Here is a 17,541-nt window from a genome sequence, read left to right on the forward strand (position 1 = left end):
CGCTACCTTTGCTATGCTCAAGCACCTAAAAGCTGATTGCTAATCTGGTTGTGCTCATACATGGCAGAGAAATAGTGTTTCCCTAGGAGAAATCTGCTATAATTTTCCTCATCATTTTGTTTATTGTGAAGCAATAAAATAATTCAACAACCAACATGGATGTTTTCTTATTGATAAGTATAAATATCATATGCTGTATTACCTGCTGTATGATTTCAAAGGACATTGTAGTCCTTCCTGTTTGTGGTTGTCTTTTTACAATATGTTCAGACAAACAGGATAGATATCTTCAAAGCTCGGTGTCTAGTGGCATAGGCCCTGAAGACAGCCCGAACAAGAGAACCGAAGATAACTCGAACAATAGACTCTAGATGGGTCAAAAGAGGTGCGAGGTCTGTTGTGGACTGGGCTAATAGGATACTGAAAGAGAATAACAGAGGTGAAGCTGCAGGCTGGCGTGACATCAGTGCCAGATGACATGTCAAAAGATGAAACATTGGCCCAAGGACCCAAGAAAGACTGAGAGAGGTTAAAGTCCATTACATCATCATCTGCTACACCCACAATATTTTTGGAATTTCAAGTTGTTCATAATTAAATTAGTTAATAGGGCATTATGAAATAAATACAGTACAAACAGTACAGTATATAAATAAAGAGACAAATGTGTAAACTGACCAGGAATTTATAAAATAACCACAAACATTTTCCAAATTAAGCTTATTATTATAAAATGCATGCAGCTTTCTGCTGTAAAATCTACTCATCATGAAATTCTATTTCATAATAATTAATTTTATAATAATATCAATTATTACATCTGCCTTCTTCTTCTCCGAAACGTTTTATTTTAAAATGTCATATTTATATCATAACGCCACTTTTCAGAAAAATTACCTTGTCTGTCAATTAATGCTTGCTGGCGGGAGCTGCATCAAGTTTGCCCCCTCACATATACTAATGTGCCACAAACAGGACGGTAATATCACCAACCATTCCCATTTTATTAAGGTGTATCCACATAAATGGCCCACCCTGTATTTAATAAATCGTTTAATGTTAATTGGGGTTTCCTCCTACTCCCTTTTTCTCCATGACCTTGTCAGCGGATGCAAGATGACCATTGTTGAGATGTCTTTTTTTGATGTATTGTCAGGTGCCAACCACACATGAAGCTTAAGAGTCTAACCAAGATAGCTAATGCCTGAGTCACCAGATGTGTACCAGTCTCCGACAGCCCACTTTTTTCCATAGTATACATGTAGTAGGGGGCATGTTCGAGTCCCACCTACCTAGTGTGGGACACTTCTAGCAGAAACAACCAACAAACTAATACCTAACACAATAGCTGTGACCATCACTAAGACTAATATACAGCACAGAATCTGTCATCCTTGATGTATTTGTCAATAAGATCAACACAGTATCCCCTATGGAAACAGAACTTGGAGGCAACATTGAAAGAAGTTAATGAACTATGGTAATGGTGGTAATAAGAATTAAGAATTAAGAATTAAGAATGTCTTTATTAGTCCCACAGCGGGGAAATTCCCATTAGCAGCCAGGTTACCCGGCGCTAGTCCGACAGTGGAAGCAAATTGCAGTACAAACAGTAATAAAACGCACACACATACAGTATTACACAGTACAAGTGGAAACCTTGCTGGAATTTTTTCTTGGGTTCATCAGGACAGACAGATAAGGTCGGAGAGCAGACAGTGAGACTGTAAGGAGGGGAGGGGGGGGGGGTGTATCTGAATCAGTGTAGTGAAGTGTTGTTTATAGAAGTATGACCGAGGCCGACCAAGATCTTTACAGGTCAGTCCAACAGTTGTCCTTGAAGGGAGTCACAATAAGGGGAAGAGGATAGATAGAGGCACAGCTGGTGAGCTAGATTGGACCCGGGAAGGGAGGGGTGAGGGAGAAGGGACAGAGTAATACACAGCTAAAATTAATACATTTTAACAATCCATGACTAATTTGTCTAGATCAATACTCCAATCGATCAGAACTCAGGGCTTCTTCGCCTCTTGTGGGACCATGGGTCACCCGTGACATCTCCTCAAGCCTGTCAGACAAGGCTGTCACCATATTCACCAAGTGTTCAGTCTGTCTGCAGATGTTATCCCTCAGTCTCTTGTCTTCCTCCGTACGGGCTGAGATCTTATTAGTCAGTCCTGTAATCCGGGCATCCGAACGGGCTGAGATGTTACAGATCAGTCCTTCAATCCGGGCAATCCTCTGGTGTAATTCCGTCAGCCGAGTAACCATGGCCCCCGTCGGTGTTTGCAGCTCCACAGCCGGTGGACACGCCAATGAGCCAGCCACAGATTTTCCAATCTTTCCAATCTTCCGATAAAGCAGGGCACCACCAAAGCCAATCATGAGTAGCCCAGTTATCAAAGTCCAAAATATGAATAGATCCTCTGCATCCTCGATGGACAGAGGCTCCAGACACAGGGGGCACCAGGAATCCCACGCGTCCCGCACGTAGCCGGAGGCAAAAGTCCCCAAGGGACAGAGTGGTTCTCCCGGAGATTCTTTCCTTTGTGAAAACATTTTGTCCAATGCGCTGAGTGACCAGTTGATTAGCTCCATGTTCAAAAATGTTATTCCAGAATAGCAGAACAGGGTGCTCAGAAAAAGACAAGACAAGGACACTGCAAGCAAAAGCAGAGTGGGAGCAGAGAGAAAACACGTCTGCACTCCTCGAGAGGCGGAAGTAGAAGCAACAGAAGTAGAAGTAACATGACAGCAGACCCACCAATGTACAGTATATGCCTCTCCAATAGTCCCATTCAACTACTGCCCAATAACCTGCGTCTTCACAACATGATCCTGTCAGGCATCATATGAGCTAAGATGAGCAGGCAGATGGATCAATACATGAGCAGTGCCCAAAAAGGAATTGGTAGTGTTACGCCTGCATCTAGGGCAAATACACAACAGAGTTGCTGTCTTCCCCTCCTGTCAAGCCCAAGTAACCAAACCAAAACCAGTATATGTTGGTAGCGTTTATTTGCTTCGGAAGAGAACAGTGCCCAAAGTAACAAACAAAACAAATCCTTCCATGCTCTACTTAACCTGCTTGAAAATGAATGCGGAAAACAAAGAACAGGGCGACTTTCCTATGATCCTACCATAAACAGGAGAAAAATGTATTTACAACAAAAAGGGCGCCATCCCCAGAAATCGGCGGAGCTTGCATCAAGTTTGGGGTGCTGGAAAATCCATTATTGCTTGGACCTTTGCTGTAACGGGGCAAACTTGGCCCTGACCCACTTCTTTACGTAAATAGGTAGCTACGGCTTTTCCAAACTCAAATTTGGCTAAATTAACAGTGAGGGAAGCAGAATGTAAATGATCAAATATTTCACCCAGGGACTTCACATGATCTGTCCAAGTAACAGAATATGCTACTATGTCATCTAAGTATACTTCGCAGTCTTTCACACTGGAGAGCACTGTCTTCATTAAATGTTTTTTAATCTGAATGGCATTACAGTATATTGGAGGAAATGGTCTGGAGTAATAAATGCACTAATGTCAGATGCCTGTGGGGTTAATGGAACATGGCGATACCCTTTTAGAAGGTCGAGCTTCGTTACATATTTTTTTGCCTTTGTGATGGCATTTAATTTGCAATAATCATTAAAGAAAGGAACTGTCAGGTCTTGACACAGGGTTTGAGGGGAAACTCTACGACCCAGAAGAGACTACGGGCACTACAGAAGCAGGTAAAGGCACATCCTACTGCTCCATATACCATTTCAGCATGTTGATATGACACACGCGTCTTTTCTTCTTGCGGTCGGGGGTTGATGATATAGTCAGTTTCACTAAGCTTTTGATCTTTAGATATGGACCATGAAACTTAGGTTGCAGTCCTGAACCAGCAACTGGCACTAACACCGGCACGCGGTCATCTGAATCAAACAGTCACGCAACAGACTTTTTGTGATAAAGCATTTTCATCTTCGTTTGTGCAGAACAGCGATTCTCAAGCTATTTCACATGCATGATGTAGTTTCTCTCTAAATGAGCTGACAGCCACTTTTCCCAAAGCAGACACAATGGTTCGCGTACAGTATGCTCAAAAACCAACTCAGACGGACTGATTCCCAACAATTCCTAACTGGTTTTTCTCACAGCAAACAACAAAAGGAGGTTACCCCTCGTCCTACTTTTGTTTTGACTCCACACAGAATTTTCGAAGCATACTTTTTAGCGCAGTGGCCTCAACCTCTAACTCCTTGTGTCGCACCTCCACCTCTTTTATTCAGAGAGTTAGACTTAACTCCTCCGCGGGCATTCCGTGTTTGCCGGGCATGCCTGGAGGTAAAGTAGTAGCACCGGCCAGATGGAACTTCAAGCTAAAAATACCTTGAAATCCCACAGGCAAATGGTAACCACGAAGAGGCCACAAGGAAAACAGCAACCACTAAGTACATCCAAGTGTAAGGCAGATCCTGAGAAGTCACATGAATGGGAAGAACAAAGTCCAGGAAATCAACACCTACGCCCTCCCAGTGATCAGGTATTTGACAGGTATCCCATCAGGTATCAGAATCAGCTTTAATGGCCAAGTTTGCATAGAAAAACCGAAGAATTGTATGTGGTCTGACTCCTTCTTTGTTCCCTCACAGAAAAAACACAATTATATAAAATTTTAAATATAGTTTTAAAAACAAATAAAAAACTATGGCGATGGAAGCTACTGATATCAAGACAAGGAAGCTCCTTACAATGCACGAAGGGTTACACCCCAAACTTAGCACCCCGAGACTGTATGCCAAGTGGAGGAAAGAAGGCCACGGATTAGTGAGTGTCAAAGCCACTATCCAGGATTAAACAACTAAGCTCCATGAATACATCAGGAAAATGGCCCCAACAGATGATGTGCTCAGTGAATACCTCAGGCAGCAGACACCAGAGGAAGAGGGGAAAAAAAGAGAGAAACCCTCATGGAAGGACAAACTTCTACACGGTATGCACCAACGGCAGATAGAAGAGGTGGTTGAAACTGACAAATCCTACGAGTGGCTGGACAAAGCTGGACTGAAAGACAGCTGAAAGAAGAAATGTCCACATGCACTCACACTTTACTTTAGGATGGATGTCTTATACTACTGTACATATCCATGTACCACCACCTACCCCTTATTTTTAACTTTCATAGGATTCTTAACGTGGCGGACCCATATGAACAGCTCAAGACAAGTGAATCAGTAGAAGTTCGTTTTAATAGCTTTGGCAATATCCAGTAATCAGAGAAGGGTCATACACAGGAAAACTCACTGGTGACGGTACAAACAAGGAGCAGGCAGACTCAGGTACAGTAAGTAGCAGGCAATTTCGGCAGCAGGCGGGCACAGCAAAAGTACAGACAGGCGGTCAAAAACAGGAAATGGGCAGATAGTCAGAACATGATACGAGGACACAGAACGAAGCACTGAAAAGTCACGCAACAATATGGCAGGGGACTGGAGTGAATACTGGAAGTTAAATACAATGATAGATTACTGATTAGCGGCAGCTGGTGAATCAAGGTGTGACCGGGGGTAAAGCAACCATTTGTCAAATTTGTGACAGAACAATCTGGCCAAACATGGACCCAGCTGGCGCCAAGTCCATCAAGACCGAGCTGCAAGCCCAGGAAGTGCGGATTCGTACCCAAGAAGAACGAATCACCATGATGCTTCAGGAACTTTCCAGATACGCAGCTCACCAGGAAAATCTCATGACGGCATACGGAGAACAACTGGCGGTACCCAGCGAGTAAAACAAGATCCAGCTCCGGTCGCCACCGCAATACCCATGCCAAGCTCAGCCGCTCCACACGTTCAACTCGGAGCTCCGACGCGATTCTCCGGTGACAAAGGTGATTGCAGAGCTTTCCTAACCCAATGTGAGATACAATTCGAGCTTCATGCTCCGTCTTTTCCAATGGAGCAAGCAAAGGTCGTTATCGCCGTGTCCCACCTCTCGGGAAAAGCGGAAGTTTGGGCCACAGCAGAGTGGCAAAATAACTCAGCCTGTCTAGCCTCGTTCACAGCCTTCTCTGCCGCCCTGAAACGCATCTTCCAGGAGCTCACGCCGGGTCGAGAAGCCGCCCAGAAGCTGGTGAGTCTCCGTCAAGGGGATCGCTCTGCTTCCGCGTATGCCATGGAGTTTCGGACACTCGCCGCGGAGGCAGGTTGGGACTCCACTGCTCTAAGTGACGTATTCATCAAAGGTCTGTCCCGTCGAGTTAAAGACAGTCTAGCAGCCACCGAAACCCCAGTCGACCTAGATGAATTAATAGCCCTGGCCATCAAGGTGGATCGTTGGTTATGGACTACCATCAAGGAGCGCCGTGAGGAGGAACGCACTAACCCACCGCGACGCTCCAAGCTAATGGCGTCCTCGAGTCTAGAATCACCCAGTCACCCTGAACACACCTCGTCGCAGGTCTTCCGGCAACACGCACCAACTCACCACCTCCACGCAGAGGGAGTCGCCGCGTCAGCCGCGTCAGCCGCGTCAGCGCCAGCATCACAACCCATGGAATTGGAACGTCTACGTCTGACGAGCGCGGAGAAGGACCGCAGACGAAACTCAGGTCTGTGCTTATACTGTGGCCAACCCGGCCATATCGCCTCGTCATGCCCAGTTAGTGGTGAGCCAATCTACACTGTGCAAATCCTTCGTCAGGCCGTTACCCGTAGCCACATTCTCCGTGGGGACCCAGTCTATTCAGCAGGCAGTTTTGGTGGATTCCAGTGCCGACGCTAGCCTCGTGGATGCTAGCCTGGTCAAGCATCTGGGCGTGCCCACGTTTCCACTCCCTACTCATTAGAAGCCACAGCCTTAGACGGTCATAGATTATGGAAGGTCACGCACAGTACTGGTCCCATCACCATGGTTTTCCCGGATGCTCATTCAGAGCAGATCCATTTTCATGTGGTCGAGTCTTCTGCACATTCCGTGGTCCTTGGATATACCTGGCTCAGACGCCATAACCCCAAAATAGATTGGAGGACTGGAGGGCCGAGTGCCACGAATCATGTTTTTCTCCAAGTCCTCAGTCGGTACCCAACCCAGCGCTAGCCATGCCACAGGAGAAGCTTGATCTCTCATCCGTCCCGTCTTGTTATCATGACCTTGGCCAAGTTTTCAGTAAGGGGAGAGCCACTTCTCTCCCGCCGCACCGTTCCTACGACTGCTGCATCAATCTTCGCCCAGGTACCACACCCCCCAAGGGAAGTTTATTCTCTCTCTCAGCTCCTGAACGCAAGGCCATGTCTGAGTACATTGACCAATCCTTAGTCGCCTTAGGATATCCTTAGGAGAAAAGAATGATGGCTCTCTGCGTCCCTGCATCGACTACCGTGGACTCAACGCCATCACAGTCCGAGACGCTTATCCTCTTCCTCTGCTCTCCTCAGCTTTTGAGCTCCTGGCTGAAGCCAGGTTCTTCACCAAATTGGATCTGAGGAATGCATATCACCTGGTCCGCATCAGAGAAGGGGATGAATGGAAGACGGCCTTTAACACTCCCGCCGGACATTAAGAGTACCACGTGATGCCTTTTGGTCTCACCTACGCCCCCGCGATTTTCCAGGCCATGGTTAACGACATATTGAGCCCCATGACTAACGTTATTGCCTTTGTGTACCTTGACGATATTTTGTTTTTTTCGTGCACCGAAGAAGAACACCGGAACCATGTCCGTCAAGTCTTAAAGAAGCTCTATGAACACAGGCTATTCGTCAAAGCCGAGAAGTGCGAGTTTCACGCCACCACCATCTCTTTTTTGGGATTCATAATTACCCCTGAAGGCATTCAGATGGATCCAGCCAAGACGCAGGCCGTCGCCGACCGCAACCGCAGTGCCGCCGAGATGTCCAGCGGTTCTTAGGCTTTGCCAATTTCTATCGCCGGTTCATCCATAGGTTTAGCTCCATAGTCGCACCTCTCCATAACCTAACCTTGTCTAAAGTCTCTTGTCTCAGTGGTCGCCTGAAGCTGAGACTCCCTTCCAGCGACTCAAGACTGCCTTCACCACGGCTCCTGTCCTGCGCATGCCTGATCCTAGCCATCAGTTCGTGGTGGAGGTGGATGCCTCGGACTCTGGGGTCGGAGAAGTTCTCTCCCAGCGGGCTCCTCAAGGTGGGCGCTTGCATCCTTGTGCGTTTCTCTCCAGGAAACTATCTCCAGCGGAGCAGAACTACGACATTGGAAACAAGGAGTTATCGTGGTCAAAGTGGCCTTGGAGGAGTGGCGCCACTGGTTGGAGGGAGCTGAGCAGCCTTTTCAAGTATTTACTGATCATAAAAACCTTGAGTACATCACTACTGCTAAACATCTTAATTCCTGTCAAGCCCGTTGGGCCTTGTTCTTTGCCCGGTTCAATTTTCATCTTTCATATCGCCCTGGATCCAGGAACGGTAAACCGGATGCACTGTCAAGAGTGCATGAGTCTGAGCCGGATGAGATGTCGGAACCCACAACAATCCTGCCAGCTTCCTGTCTTGTTGGGGCCGTAACCTGGTGCATTGAGAGCCGTGTCCAGGAGGCGACTCGAGGTCTTCCGGTGCCTCCGTCCTGCCCACCAAATCGGCTGTTCGTTCCTCCGGAGCTTCGGGGGGAGGTAGTCCACTGGGCCCACACCTCGTCCTTCAGTTGCCACCCTGGGGTCCAGCGGACTGCCTTCGTGATCAGCAGTTGCTTTTGGTGGCCATCCGTACTAAAGGACGTACGAGAATACGTCACCGCCTGTCCTGTTTGTTCCACCCATGAATCATCGCACAAGCCACCTCAGGGATTCCTCCAGCCTCTACCAGTTCCACATCGTCCTTGGTCCCATATTGCCCTGGATTTTGTAACAGGTCTTCCTCCTTCCCGGGGTAATACTGTAGTCCTCACAGTCATAGATCAGTTCTCTAGGTTAACCCATTTTGTTCCCCTATCTAAGCTTCTCTCAGCCAAGCAGACAACCCAGGCAGTACTGGGCTGTCTGCTTGGCTGCATGGGTTCCCCAAGGACGTCGTTTCAGGCCCTAGTTCATGTCCCGTTTTTGGAAAGAATTCTGAGAGCTACTTGGAGCTCAAGTAAGCCTCACCTTAGGTTACCACCCCGAAGCCAATGGTCAGACAGAGCGCATGAACCAGCAGCTGGAAACCGGTCTCCGTCTCCTTGCCTCCACCAATCCGTCATCCTGGAGCCAACAGTTACTGTGGGTAGAATATGCACATAACACATTACCTTGTTCCTCCACCGGCATGTCTCCCTTTCAGTGTGCCTACGGATACCAGCCACCGCGCTCTTCCCGTCTCTGGAAAAAGAAATCATCATTCCATCCCCTCATGCCCTGTTGAGACGCTGCTGACGCACCTGGGCCCAGGCAAGACGAACCATGTTATTCACCCAGGAATGCTACAAAAGAGCAGCTGACCGTCACCGCTCAGAGGCTTCATCCTACACGGTCGAACAGCAGGTCTGGCTGTCCACTAAAGACCTGCCCATCAAGTCCTCATCACGTAAGCTATCTCAGAAATTCATTGGTCCCTTCCGTATTGAACGCATTATCAATCCCTCTGCTGTCAGACTCACCTTGCCAAGAACCATGCGTATCCATCCAACATTCCAGTCAGCCGTCTCAAGCCCTTCCGGTCTAGCCCCCTGGTTCCACCCACGCCGTTACCTCCTCCTCCACGACTGGTCGATGGCGGCCCCGTCTACACCGTCCGCACCCTGCTCAACTGCCGCCGCCGAGGACGCGGTCTACAGTACCTGGTGGACTGGGAGGGGTACGGGCCGGAGGAGCGCTCGTGGATTCCGGCCCGAAACATCTTGGACCCGTCCCTCATGAGGGATTTTCACCAAGCCCACCTGGAGCTCCCTGGGCCGTCTAGGAATCCGCCCTAGACGGGGGGGTTCTGTCATGATTCATGTTTCTTAGTTACGTTTGTCTAGTCATGTCCGGTTTTATTTTGTTATCATTTCCTGTTTAGTCCACACCCAGTCTACCCAGCTTTACTTCCAGTTGTTATCATCACCTGCATCTCATCAGTCATTAGCCATGTAGTATTTAAGCTCCACCTCTAGCAATAGTTCCCTGCCAAATTGTCTATGTTAATTTCTCACTAGCATTCCAGCATTCCTTGATCTCTTGCCTTGTGTTACTGACCATGCTTTGTCCTCGACCCTGCTCTTGCCTAGCCTATGACGTCCTGTACTGTAAGTTGACCTCTGCCTGCACCTTGACCACGTCTCTGCCTGCTCCTTGTCGGATCTGATTGCTACTCCACCGTGTATGACCTCTGCCTGCCTGACCTTGCTAATAAACCTTCTTATCATACTTGAGTCAACGCTGTGCATTTGGGTCCTTCCTCCATCGTCGGTTTGTGACACCACTAAACCTGATGGAACAGAAAACCGGATGTAATCACAATAAAACAGGAAATGACACAAGTGATAACTGCAGACTCCGGTGTAGTGACAAACATTGCTACATGAAGGGCGCAGTGCATCCAGAGCTCTCACTAAGCATAGATACAACAATAGCCAGGATCTCCTGTTTACAAGACAAGACCAATAAATTAGTGCAGTGTTTAGTAATTATGAAAATACTTTGTAGTATTCAGTCATTCATTTGTTTCTTGTGAATCGAAAGTGGCAACTATTTTATATACTACAATATTTAATATTATTTAATTAAATGACATTCCTTTGACAAGGAACTGTCACCTTGTTAGGTCCTGGCATCCGGTACAACAGATTTTAAATATATTGTTGCACATACAGTACTACAGTAAAACTGTTTTAATGTTCTGGTGAAGTTGGTGGTAGTTTCACTTCCATTGCGTGTCACTGGGTCATGGTCATGACATGTCCAACTGAGAAACTAAAATATTAAAATGGTTAAAAATCTAATTACATTTTCTTGCTGCTTTTCTTCATTACCTCTTTTCTCTTCCTTCTTGTTAATGGGTGCAACACTTGTGCAGCTATTGTGAATCATTAACACTGTTTCCACAGATCATTTGGACTCCACTCTAAATATTTCATCCATAGCTTGAAACTGTTCAGGCTCCTGTGTCAATTCTTCCTCCCCAGTAAAGACGACATTTCTAGAAAGGCTTTCTTAAATTTCAATTCAACATCTCAAGCCCAAAATTGCTTCTCCCCTTCAATGTCCAACTCTGAGTAGCTTGTGGCCTAGTGGTCCAGTTGCTAGAGGAAGGCTTGGGAAGCACACGGTGCCAGGTTTAGGGCAGCCCACTCCTTCCCCAGGGAATAAGTTAAATGAAGAGGACATATTTTGTTGTGACATTGTAACAGATGTGATAATGACCGAAAAAATGCAAGAAAATGCTTTCCTGTAGGTTCACAAACCTCCCTTCTCCTTCCTCTTAAGTTCCCCTCAATGCCCTTTTGGGAATTTTAATGGTAAACAACTCCAACACTAAACACAGCACTAATCTGAATGTATTACAAATAGTCTTTTCAAAATGATTCCATGTTTGCAGGAGATTGTCCTCCTAAAGTTTTATGGTATTGGTAATATGTCTTATGTTCCATGAAAAGGTGAAAAGGTTTCCTTTAGTATTGAAGAAGATGCTACAGTACACTGAAAGCCATTTCAGTGCATGTAAGTACTGCTTGATGTCTGCGGTAATAATTCACCAATAATGGATCGTGTTGGTAAGTTGAGCCACCACTTTTGTTCAATGTATTTAGTGAATACCTCCCCATTAATTAATTTGCTGTAAATGAATTGCAAATTATTAAAATACTAGTGATAGTTGTTTATCTATGTAAATAGATTGCAAATTATTAAAAAAAGGCATTTTCACACACACATGTTATGTAAAATGAGGTGCATGGTGACCTGTAGAGGCATTTACTTTCCATGCCACTGTGGCATAGTTGGTCACAGTACATATTTAGTAAACAAGGGATTTACTCTCAAACCCCAACAATTTGTTTTTTGTAACTAATAATGGACGAATCCTGGTGAATTTTTACTGGAATCTGATGTTTGAGTAACTTTCACAATTAACTTTAATTTATGCCAGAACAAGGCACTGTGGCTTTGCTGGTCAATGTGCCTGTCTAGTAAACAGGAGATCATGTGTTCAAATCTCCTGACACCTAATAGGTGACACCTATTTACATCTGTAGATAGATTGCATGTTATTTAGAAACATTTTCAACTACATCTTATGTAAAGTGAGGTGCATGGTGAGCTGTAGAAACAACTTAAGTTTCTGCCAGAACAAGGCGCTGTGGCTTAGCTGGTCAATGTGCCTGTCTAGTAAACAGGAGATCCTGGATTTAAATCCCAGCAGTGCCTGGTGATACCTATTTACATCTGTAGATAGATTGCAGGTTATTTAGAACCATTTTCACGTACACCTTATGTAAAGTGAGGTTTAGAAACAACTTTAAATATGGCATTAACAAGGTGCTGTTGCTTAGCTGGTCAAAGTGCCTGTCTAGTAAACAGGATATCCTTGGTTCAACTCCCAGCATTGCCTGCTTAAACCTATTTACAGATTTAGATAGATTGCACATTATTTAGAAGTTTTTTCACGTACACCTTATGTAAAGTGAGGTGTGGAAACAACCATTTTCACGCACAGCTTATGTAAAGTAAGGTGTAGAAACAACTTTAAATATGGCATCAGCAAGGCCCTGTGGCTTAGCTGGTCAAAATGCCTGTCTAAAAACCGGAGATCCTGGGTTCAAATCCCAGCAGTGCCTTCTGATACCTACTTACAGATGTAGATAGATTCCATGTTATTTAGAAACATTTTCAGCTACATCTTATGTAAAGTTAGGTGCATGGTGAGCTGTGGAAACAACTTAAAATTTTGCCCAAATAAGGCGCTGTGGCTTAGCTGGTCAAAGTGCCTATCTTGTAAACATGTGATCCTGGGTACAAAATCTAGCGGTGTCTGGAGATACCTATTTACATCTGTAGATAGATTGCAGGTTATTTGGAACCAGCTGGTCAAAGTGCCTGTCTTGTAAACAGGAGATCCTTTTTCAAGTACACCTTATGTAAAGTGACGTGTAGGAACAACTTTAAATATTGCAGGAACAAGGGCGAGGTGAGGTGAGGTGCATGTTGAGCTGTACAAACAACAACAACTTTAAATTTTACCCGAATAAGGTGATGTTGCTTAGCTGGTCAAAGTGCCTGTCTTGTAAACAGGAGATCATGCGTTCAACTCACAGCAGTGCCAGGTGATACCTAATTATAGATTTAGATAGATTGCACATTATTTAGAAGCATTTTCAAGTACACCTTATGTAAAGTGAGGTGCATATTGAGTTGTAAAAACACCTTTAAATTTTGCCCCTTAAGGTGCTGTGGCTTAGATGGTCAAAGTGCCTGGCTTCTAAACAAGAGATCCTGGGTTCAAATCCCAGCAGTTTCTTTTGACAGTTGCTTACATTTGTATATAGATTTTCACGTACACCTTATGTAAAGTGAGGTGGAGAAACAATAATAGATTGCATGTTATTTAGAAATATTTTCAACTACATCTTATGTAAAGTGAGGTGCATGGTGAGCTGTGGAAACAACTTTAGATTTCGCGCAAAAAAGGCACTGTGGCTTAGCTGGTCAAAGTGCCTGTCTAGTAAACAGGAGATCCTGGGTTGAAATACCAGCAGCGCCTGCTGATACCTATTTACAGCTTTTGATAGATTGCACATTATTTAGAAGCATTTTCAAGTACACCTTATGTAAAGTGAGGTGCATGTTGAGTTGTTAAAACACCTTTAAACTTTGCCCATTAAGGTGCTGTGCCTTAGATGGTCAAAGTGCCTGTCTAGTAAACAGGAGATCCTGGGTTCAAATCCCAGCATTGCCTGCTGATACCTTTTTACAGCTTTTGATAGATTGCACATTATTTAGAAGCATTTTCAAGTACACCTTATGTAAAGTGAGGTGCATGTTGAGCTGTAAAAACAACAACAACTTTAAATTTTACCCGAATAAGGTGATGTTGCTTAGCTGGTCAAAGTGCCTGTCTTGTAAACAGGAGATCATGCGTTCAACTCACAGCAGTACCAGGTGATACCTAATTACAGATTTGGATAGATTGTAGGTTATTGAGATCCATTTTCACGTACACCTTATGTAAAGTGAGGTGCATGTTGAGCTGTAAAAACAACAACAACTTTAAATTTTACCCGAATAAGGTGATGTTGCTTAGCTGGTCAAAGTGCCTGTCTTGTAAACAGGAGATCATGCGTTCAACTCACAGCAGTGCCAGGTGATACCTAATTACAGATTTGGATAGATTGTAGGTTATTGAGATCCATTTTCACGTACACCTTATGTAAAGTGAGCTGTGGAAACAACTTTAGATATTGCACAAAAAAGGCGCTGTGGCTTAGCTGGTCAAAGTGCCTGTCTTGTAAACAGGAGATCCTGAGTTTAAATCCCAGCAGTGCCTGCTGATACCAAATTACAGATTTAGATAAATTGCACATTATTTAGAAGCATTTTCAAGCACACCTTATGTAAAGTGAGGTGCATGTTGAGTTGTAAAAACACCTTTAAATTTTGCCCATTAAGGTGCTGTGGCTTAGATGGTCAAAGTGCCTGGCTTCTAAACAAGAGATCCTGGGTTCAAATCCCAGCAGTGTCTTTTGATCGTTGCTTACATTTGTATATAGATTTTCACGAACACCTTATGTAAAGTGAGGTGGAGAAACAATAATAGATTGCATGTTATTTAGAAATATTTTCAACTACATCTTATGTAAAGTGAGGTGCATGGTGAGCTGTGGAAACAACTTTAAATTTCGCGCAAAAAAGGCACTGTGGCTTAGCTGGTCAAAGTGCCTGTCTAGTAAACAGGAGATCCTGGGTTGAAATACCAGCAGCGCCTGCTGATACCTATTTACAGCTTTTGATAGATTGCACATTATTTAGAAGCATTTTCAAGTACACCTTATGTAAAGTGAGGTGCATGTTGAGTTGTTAAAACACCTTTAAACTTTGCCCATTAAGGTGCTGTGCCTTAGATGGTCAAAGTGCCTGTGTAGTAAACAGGAGATCCTGGGTTCAAATCCCAGCAGCGCCTGCTGATACCTTTTTACAGCTTTTGATAGATTGCACATTATTTAGAAGCATTTTCAAGTACACCTTATGTAAAGTGAGGTGCATGTTGAGCTGTAAAAACAACAACAACTTTAAATTTTACCCGAATAAGGTGATGTTGCTTAGCTGGTCAAAGTGCCTGTCTTGTAAACAGGAGATCATGCGTTCAACTCACAGCAGTGCCAGGTGATACCTAATTACAGATTTGGATAGATTGTAGGTTATTGAGATCCATTTTCACGTACACCTTATGTAAAGTGAGGTGCATGTTGAGCTGTAAAAACAACAACAACTTTAAATTTTACCCGAATAAGGTGATGTTGCTTAGCTGGTCAAAGTGCCTGTCTTGTAAACAGGAGATCATGTGTTCAACTCACAGCAGTGCCAGGTGATACCTAATTACAGATTTGGATAGATTGTAGGTTATTGAGATCCATTTTCACGTACACCTTATGTAAAGTGAGGTGCATGTTGAGCTGTAAAAACAACAACAACTTTAAATTTTACCCGAATAAGGTGATGTTGCTTAGCTGGTCAAAGTGCCTGTCTTGTAAACAGGAGATCATGTGTTCAACTCACAGCAGTGCCAGGTGATACCTAATTACAGATTTGGAGAGACTGTAGGTTATTGAGATCCATTTTCACGTACACCTTATGTAAAGTGAGCTGTGGAAACAACTTTAGATATTGCACAAAAAAGGCGCTGTGGCTTAGCTGGTCAAAGTGCCTGTCTTGTAAACAGGAGATCCTGGGTTCAAATCCCAGCAGTGCCTGCTGATACCAAATTACAGATTTAGATAAATTGCACATTATTTAGAAGCATTTTCAAGCACACCTTATGTAAAGTGAGGTGCATGTTGAGTTGTAAAAACACCTTTAAATTTTGCCCATTAAGGTGCTGTGGCTTAGATGGTCAAAGTGCCTGGCTTCTAAACAAGAGATCCTGGGTTCAAATCCCAGCAGTGTCTTTTGATAGTTGCTTACATTTGTATATAGATTTTCACGAACACCTTATGTAAAGTGAGGTGGAGAAACAATAATAGATTGCATGTTATTTAGAAATATTTTCAACTACATCTTATGTAAAGTGAGGTGCATGGTGAGCTGTGGAAACAACTTTAAATTTCGCGCAAAAAAGGCACTGTGGCTTAGCTGCTCAAAGTGCCTGTCTAGTAAACAGGAGATCCTGGGTTGAAATACCAGCAGCGCCTGCTGATACCTATTTACAGCTTTTGATAGATTGCACATTATTTAGAAGCATTTTCAAGTACACCTTATGTAAAGTGAGGTGCATGCTGAGCTGTAAAAACAACAACAACTTTAAATTTACCCGAATAAGGTGATGTTGCTTAGCTGGTCAAAGTGCCTGTCTTGTAAACAGGAGATCATGCGTTCAACTCACAGCAGTGCCAGGTGCTACCTAATTACAGATTTGGATAGATTGTAGGTTATTGAGATCCATTTTCACGTACACCTTATGTAAAGTGAGGTGCATGTTGAGCTGTAAAAACAACAACAACTTTAAATTTTACCCGAATAAGGTGATGTTGCTTAGCTGGTCAAAGTGCCTGTCTTGTAAACAGGAGATCATGTGTTCAACTCACAGCAGTGCCAGGTGATACCTAATTACAGATTTGGATAGATTGTAGGTTATTGAGATCCATTTTCACGTACACCTTATGTAAAGTGAGGTGCATGTTGAGCTGTAAAAACAACAACAACTTTAAATTTTACCCGAATAAGGTGATGTTGCTTAGCTGGTCAAAGTGCCTGTCTTGTAAACAGGAGATCATGTGTTCAACTCACAGCAGTGCCAGGTGATACCTAATTACAGATTGGAGAGACTGTAGGTTATTGAGATCCATTTTCACGTACACCTTATGTAAAGTGAGCTGTGGAAACAACTTTAGATATTGCACAAAAAAGGCGCTGTGGCTTAGCTGGTCAAAGTGCCTGTCTTGTAAACAGGAGATCCTGGGTTCAAATCCCAGCAGTGCCTGCTGATACCAAATTACAGATTTAGATAAATTGCACATTATTTAGAAGCATTTTCAAGCACACCTTATGTAAAGTGAGGTGCATGTTGAGTTGTAAAAACACCTTTAAATTTTGCCCATTAAGGTGCTGTGGCTTAGATGGTCAAAGTGCCTGGCTTCTAAACAAGAGATCCTGGGTTCAAATCCCAGCAGTGTCTTTTGATAGTTGCTTACATTTGTATATAGATTTTCACGAACACCTTATGTAAAGTGAGGTGGAGAAACAATAATAGATTGCATGTTATTTAGAAATATTTTCAACTACATCTTATGTAAAGTGAGGTGCATGGTGAGCTGTGGAAACAACTTTAAATTTCGCGCAAAAAAGGCACTGTGGCTTAGCTGCTCAAAGTGCCTGTCTAGTAAACAGGAGATCCTGGGTTGAAATACCAGCAGCGC

General features: G+C 44.1%; 2 non-coding genes across 2 annotated transcripts; both read left to right on the top strand.

The window, feature by feature from the left end:
* The first annotated feature begins 15,805 nt into the window (after window positions 1-15,805).
* trnat-ugu (transfer RNA threonine (anticodon UGU)) lies at window positions 15,806-15,879 on the top strand. The gene has a single exon. It is a non-coding gene; the product is annotated as a tRNA-Thr (tRNA).
* Window positions 15,880-17,031: 1,152 nt separating this feature from the next.
* Window positions 17,032-17,105, top strand: trnat-ugu (transfer RNA threonine (anticodon UGU)). Its single transcript has one exon. It is a non-coding gene; the product is annotated as a tRNA-Thr (tRNA).
* The last annotated feature ends 436 nt before the right edge of the window (window positions 17,106-17,541 follow it).

The sequence above is a fragment of the Betta splendens genome, chromosome 9 (assembly GCF_900634795.4).
Source record: "Betta splendens chromosome 9, fBetSpl5.4, whole genome shotgun sequence".
NCBI classification, from domain to species: domain Eukaryota; kingdom Metazoa; phylum Chordata; class Actinopteri; order Anabantiformes; family Osphronemidae; genus Betta; species Betta splendens.